General features: G+C 32.6%; 1 protein-coding gene across 1 annotated transcript in view; it reads right to left on the bottom strand.

The window, feature by feature from the left end:
• Nucleotides 1–7,500, bottom strand: part of LOC118444895 (uncharacterized) — a 179,292-nt gene that overhangs the window by 8,674 nt on the left and 163,118 nt on the right. The window lies entirely within an intron of this gene.

Genomic DNA, 7,500 nt, shown 5'->3' with positions numbered 1-7,500 from the left:
GTGTGTGTGTGTGTGTGTATGCATGTATGTATGTGTGTGCGTGTATATATATATATATATATATATATATATGTAGTTCAGTTTATTTTTTCATTCGAATATATATATATATTATATTTTTTTTTTCGTTCGTTTTCATGTAATTTTTTTTTCATCCGTACGTACGTACGTACGTTACGTAAGTGGGTGCGTGCGATTTTTTTATTTTCATTTTTCATTTTTTATTTTTTGTTTTTTATTATTTTAAAAAAATTTTTGTTGTTGTTTTTTTGTTTTTTTTTTCGTCGTTTCCGGGCGCACGCGCGCACGCACGTTCGTTTTCATACGATCGTTCAACATTCATCATGTTACCAGTAATATTTCATGTTAGCGTCCATGGTTTTCGATGTGCATCGACCAACATATCCGTTAATCCGTCCGGTGTCCACGAAACGTCACAGCCCGTGACGTGTTTTTTTTGTTTTTTTTTTTGTTTTTTTTTTTGTTTTTTTTTTGTTTTTGCATATCGTTGACACATGTCATTTTTTTTACATATTTATATAATAATTTATATATATATATATATATGTATATAAAATTAGGTTTTGTTTCGTGTTTTGTTTGTTCGTTTGTTTGTTTTTTTTGATTTCGAACGATCGAATTTCATTCCAATGAATCGTTCACCATGTCGTCGTAATCGTAGTTATAAGTTTGTTTTTTCAAAGATGATGTATGTACATATATATATATATATGTATATATATATATATATATATATATATATATAAATGTATATTTTGTTGTTGTTGTTGTGTAGGTACACACAGATGTATGGCGATCGACGAGACGTTTGCATTCATTCGTTATAGTTGTTGGTTGATCATCGTTGGTTTTCGTTGTCGTTGTCGTAGTCGTTGTCGTTGTTGTTGTTGTTGTAGTAGTAGTAGTTGTTGTTGTTGTTGACGTATATTGTTCGATTTTCAGGTATTACGTTCGGTTGGTAATATTTTGTAGGCGTTAATTGGCAGGTAGCGAAGCGCACGAAGGTTTTTCAGCAAGCATGAAGAAGCATCGTCAGGCGAGAGGGCAAGATAAAAATCAAAAAAAGAAAAACAGACCAGTTGAGGCTAAAGGCAAGTAACGACAGTCGCGATATGATAAAAAAATATGTTTGTAAAATTTAAATATATATACATATATATATATATATATAAATATATATATATATATATATATATATATTTATGTATATGTATAGAAAGATAAATAATTAGAATATAATAAAATATATATATATGTATATATATATAAATATGTATAATATATAAGGTACAATATATAAATAAAAAAGAAAAAAAAAAATATATATATATATACATATATGTAATCCTCTTATATACGAATAATTCTATGCCAGAGTAATATTATATACGTTTAATTAACAGTCTACGATATTATTATACCATCCGGTCATCGTAGTTCGCGTCTAGAATTTACGGCTTACGATATTTTCACTGTAAATGCGAGAGCGCGTAAGTAGATACTAGCGTCGCGTATATATATATATAATACATAAAAGATAAGCAACCATAGGACAAAACGATGCTTCTCGCGTAATATCATCTTCTCATCCCGGTGGGTGTCTCGAGAACACATCGAGAACATTTTGTCTTACGCGCGATCGCATCGAATATATAATATATAAATATATATATATATATATATATATATATATACATATATATTATATATCTTTATTTATGAAACAAATAAACTAGAAAGGAGGTGCTTTATTGTATATATACATATATATATATATATAAATATATATATATATACAAATATGTATATACGATTAATTTCTTGTCTTTTTTTATTTTTCTTTTTTTCTTCTTTCTTTCCTTTTTTTTTTTTTTTTTTTTATATATAGATATCCAATAAATAAGAAGACACAAAATTAGAAATGATTAATATCGATCGTAATGCGCTTTTTCTTTTTGTTTTTCTTCTTTTTTTTTTTTTTCTTTAATCGTTTAACGAGGACCGGAAATAGACAGAACGTAATAACATCGTTAAAAAAAATATTTAAAAAATCAATTGAAACATTATTTGATTATTGTTTTCTTCAAAGATCGATTGGAAAAAAAAAAGAATGTTACATTCCGTCAATGACATTGATCGGCATCGTCATCCTAGCCATCAATAATGTCCATTAGATTATCTCTTTTCTTTTTCGTTTTATTCTTTCTTTTCTTTTTCCTCTTTTTTCTTCTTTCTTTTTCCTTTTTTTCTAATTTTTTTCTTTTTACCTTTTTTCTTTTTTTTTTTCTTCTTTTTTCTTTTTGTAAGATAGCGTGACATTGAAAAAAGATGAAGAATAAGAAAAAATCATTGGAAACGGATGAGCTGAGAGCGTGCACGCGCGCGCGCGCGCGCGTGTATGTATGTATGTATAAGTATTCATTTATGACCGGACGTGGGAGAAGAGTTTCGAAGAGAGAAAAAAAAAAAAAGAAGAAACAAAGAAGAAAATAAAGAAAAAAAAAAAAAAGAAAAAAAAAAGAAATAAAAAATAATAAAAAGGAAGGAAAAAGAAGAAAATAATGAAAAGAAGAATCAAAAGATTCGAGAGAGAGAGAGAGAGAGAGAGAGAGAGAGAGAGAAAGAGAGAGAGATAAAAAAAAAAAGAGAAACAAAAGTGAATTAACAACAACAACAATAACAATAATAAGTGCAGAGAAAGAAAGAGAAAAAAAAAACAAAAACAAAACAAGAAAACAGGATCCATTATATCGTCCATCGACATCGGTATTCCGTTATCGGCTGGCTTTTCTGACTCCTGTAACAATACCTGCAATAATCGGACTCGCTCTCTGGCGAAATTATTATTAGTATTATTATATACATAATAAAAAGATGTATCGTGTATGTATATACATATATATATATATATATATATGTATATATGTATATATATATATATATGCACTTTTTTCTTTTTCGTTTATGCTCGTTTCGTTTTCGACGAAGGACTCTCCTCTGTCACGTGTATCTTTCCTTTTTTCTCTTTTTCATTATTTCTCTCTCTCTCTCTCTCTCTCTCTTTCTTTCTCTCTTTCTCTCTCTCTTTCTCTCTTTCTCTCTCTCTCTCTCTCTCTCTCTCTCTCTCGCTTTCTCCTCGTATTTATCTTTCTTTTCTCAATTTCAACTCTTTTAATCCGATATTCATAATATAGTAACTTTTAAGGTATCTTCAAAAGAAAAAAAAAAAAAAAAAAGAAAGGTAAAAAAAGAAAAGGAAGAAAAGAAGAAGAAAAAGACAAAAGATAGAAAAAAAAAAATAAACAAAATTACGTATAAGCGACGAAGAAAAGAAAAATATTTGTAATACGTTCTGTTATATATATATATATATGGAGAACAGAGAGTAGCGAATAGTCGACGATGAGACGTCTCGTTAGTTCCCGTCACTTTTACAGAGAAGTACCTGAAAAACTATAATGAGAACAAAACACATACAGACATACATAATCATACGTTCGGTTTACACCATCTCTCGTGAATATCCAAGTGTACGGCAATTTTTGTATTTGTCGTTTATTTCTTTTCTTTTTTTTTTCTTTTTTACTCTTTTCCCTTTATTTTTCTTTTTCTTTTTTTTTTTTTTTTTTTTACTTTTTGTTTTTTTTCTTTTTTTTTGTTTTCTTTTTTTATTTCTACGCCCGTCGCGTAGTTATCGTTCCTCGAATTCTCCTCGAGGTATTTAGAGTATTAGATCGTGGTTATTACCGTGTATGTGTATCTTTCTCTCTCCATAAAATCTACGACGCACATGTGTTCGTATGTATTCGTATTCGTATTCGTATTCATGTAAGTATATGTGTATTCGTTTTGCATGTGCAGCGCTACGATCATGTGTGTGTGCGTAAAAAAGAGTGCCGATAAAGAATTTCTTTCTATACAGTAGAGAGATTATACAAGAGTGAATAATGTATAGATTGACTTGTACGTATGTGCGTGTGTTTATATACATACATATATATATATATATATGCATATATATACATATATATTTATTATGTTGTGCTTTATATATATATATATATATAAAAGTTTTTTTAAAATTTATATTATATAATATATATATATATATATATATATATATATATATATATATATATATAATATAAAAGTGTTGTGCGAAATATAAATGACTGATCTGCTCTTTGACGTGGAGAGAGGATTTCGTGTCGTACACTTGACAAACATTCAGGTACCATGGCATAGCAATTCCGAAGAGTGCATTTCGTTAGATTAATGCGATTACACGGAGATCCGGAGAGTTTCGTTGTCGCCGTGTTGAAAAGCGAATTCGTGGATACGATCGGATCGATCGTCGCACGTAGCGACGAAAACGATGTACCAACGAGATTACAGGAGACACGTTCGTAGCGATAATCCCTGCGCAAACTCCAAAGATCCATAGAGAGGATGTAAAATACAACGAGATATAATATTCTATCTTTCCTCTCCGTTCTTTTCCGCCCTCCCTCGCCATCCCTCCCTCCCACCCACCTACCGCCTCCTTCTTTTATCTTTTTTCTATTTTTTTCTTTGCTTTTTTTTGTCTTTTTTTTTTTCTTTTTTCCTTGTATTTTATCTTCCGCGAAGACAGATTTAATTTATGATCCGACGTAAGTTGGAGTCGACTAAAAATTGTTTTTCTCGGTTTCGCTTTTCCTCCGACAATAAGTCCGCGTAACGAGGCGGCATAACGATCGGTAATTACGTGTATTCAACGGGGGCGACTGTTCGATCATCGCAACGAATTATGCGCAACGGCGGGCAATCGAGCGAATAAAGTGCATTACGAAACCGCGTTAGATATTCTAATTGCTTTGCAAATCGTATATTATTTTTAACAATGCGTTAACGACGTAACGATGACGACAATTACAATCGTATCGGGCCGATCCCAGGATTACAATCGAATGATTCGAACGATTCGAATAACACGGTAAGGTTTATTATCCGAATGAAGAGAGAGAGAAAAAAAGAAAAAAAAAAAAAAGAAAGAAAAAATAAAAAAAAAGAAGAGAAAAAAATCAAACAACGCATTTAACGGATTGGCTGTCTCCTTCTTAATAAGAATTACGTTCTTACGCTTTTCCTCTCTTTTCTTTTCTTTTCTTTTCTTTTCTTTTCTTTTTTTTTCTATTTTTTTTTGCTCTTTTTTTTCATACGAGTCCTTGAAAAATTTCCCCATCGAGCGAGTACAATGGAAAAACTCAATCGAACGATCGAACTTTATATAACGTAGAACGTAAACGTAAACGTAAACGTAAACGTAAACGAAAAACACCAAGAAATTTTTCCATTCGTTTTCTTTTTCTGTTTTTCCTTTCCCCCCCCTTCCCTCACCGCCACCACCATCAACCACCACCACCACTATCACCATTACCACCACCCAATCGTCTTTTCTTTCCACCTCCGTTTCACCCAATTTTCTCCTTTTTCTTCCTCATTTTAGATTTCCCCGTCCCCTGTCCCTATATCTCGTTCTCTCCTCTTCTATCCTTTCCCGTCGCGTTTAGAACAAGCCGAGGCAAATTCGAGTAGCTGTGGCGCGTTTACTCTCCGGCGATACGCGCTCCGAGAGAGACTTGCAACGCTCGCGATGCACCCTTGGGAAATTGAAAACCACTTTTAGAGAATGAGACTTCCCTGCCAACAAGCTGGTCTGCCGCAATCATCCATGTGAGACTTTTCTTCCCATTGTGTGTCCGGGGTGTGGCTGCAGGTCTTCCGCGCGACGTCGCTGAAAATATCTTTCTCTCTCTCTCTCTCTCTCTCACTCTCTCACTCTCTCTCTCTCTCACTCTCTCTTTTACACTTTTTCACTCTTCTTTGCTTGTCCTCTCGCTCTCTCATTCTCTCGTTCTCCCACATACTCGTTCACTCTCTCTCTCTCTCTCTCTTTCTCTCTCTCTCCCTCTCATTCTCGCTTCTCGTTTATCTTTCTCCTTTTCTCTAACTCACACTCCGTTCTTTCTCGCTCTCTCGTTCATCCCCCTCTCTCCTTCCCCGGACAACGGACACTTTTGTCCCCCGAAGACGAGTTCAACGAATCGAAGTGGAATGTCGTGTTACGCCGTAGCGTAGCGTTTCTGCTGCCGTCGTACGAACATAAATTTTCGGCCCGGCTGCCTTTCTCCCCTTGCTCCGTGTGTCGTCACACTTTCAGTACTCTTACTACTGCGCTTTTTTATTTTTCTTTATTTATTTATTTTTTTTTTCCTTTCTTATTCTTTCATTTTTTTTACTTTTTATTTTATTTTATTTTATTTCATTTCATTTTATTTTATTTTTTACTTTTATTGCCGTTGCCATTGTCGTTGTTGTTGTTATTGTTTTTGTTGTTGTTTTTGCTGTTGTTTTTATTGTTGCTGTTTTTGTTGTTGTTATTGTTGTTGTGGCTGTTGTTGTTTTGTTGTTGTTTTTGTTTTTTTTTTTTTTTGTCACACGTCATCGTTGTCATTGTCGTCGTTAGGTTTGTTATTTTTTGTCTTGTATCGATATTGTCTTCTCTATGTGTGTACTTTCTTGTTCAATCGATTTTCTTTTTTCTTTCTTTATTTATTTATTTATTTTTTTTTTTTTTTACTTTTTTATTTCTATTTCTATTGTCACTTTCTGTCTCTCCTCTTTCTCTAATCGATTATTTCCTTTCGATCGAAATATTGATGAGAGAATTTTAAAAAAAGTACTCTAGAAAAGTACTCTAGAGTTTTGCGAAATGCGAGCTAGAGCTCTCTTACGATCGAAAGTCAATCGAACAGAGAGATTGCTCGATACGGACGATCAATGAAATAAGAGAAAATAAATATGGAATACGCGAAATTCCGAGAAATTTTGAAAGTGTACGAATCGAGAAGAGTGAAGAGTGAAGTTCATTTCGTTCTTATTTGAACCACACCTATGACTTATAGAAAAATCACATCTTTTTTTTGTATCAATCGTATCTTTTTTTCCTTTCCTTTCATTTCACTTTATATAACGACTTTTTTATTTGTTTATTTTATTTTTTTTTTTTTTGTTTTTTTGTTTTTTTTTTACTTTTTGCTTGTTCGTCTATCTATCTTATTTATTGCTTTTCGATTTTGACTTTTTTTTTTGTTATTTATTTATTTATTTATTTATTTTTTCGGAGGGGGGGCTTTTTTTTCCCGATAAACTTGTCTTTGTATTCCTTTCATGAGAACTCTCTGAGAGTGTAGGCGTTTTATTTATTTTTTTTTTTTGTGTGGGGCAGCAAAACAGCAGCGAGGGGTTGATAGCCGGGGGGTTTCGTGCAGCACAGCTTGTCAGCAAGGGTGGTGTACGCGTCATTCATAAGAGACACTTCTTTTACTACGTCTTATATACAAGTATACGGGAATGCGTTCCGCTTCCGATCGATTTACCCACGATTCATCATTATCGTCGATAACAAAGCTCAGAATAAGTTTCAATGAGGCTTGG

The sequence above is a fragment of the Vespa mandarinia genome, chromosome 1, assembly GCF_050613455.1.
Source record: "Vespa mandarinia isolate Hongniang chromosome 1, ASM5061345v1, whole genome shotgun sequence".
Taxonomy (NCBI): Eukaryota; Metazoa; Arthropoda; class Insecta; order Hymenoptera; family Vespidae; genus Vespa; species Vespa mandarinia.
This window is presented reverse-complemented; position numbering and strand designations above follow the sequence as displayed.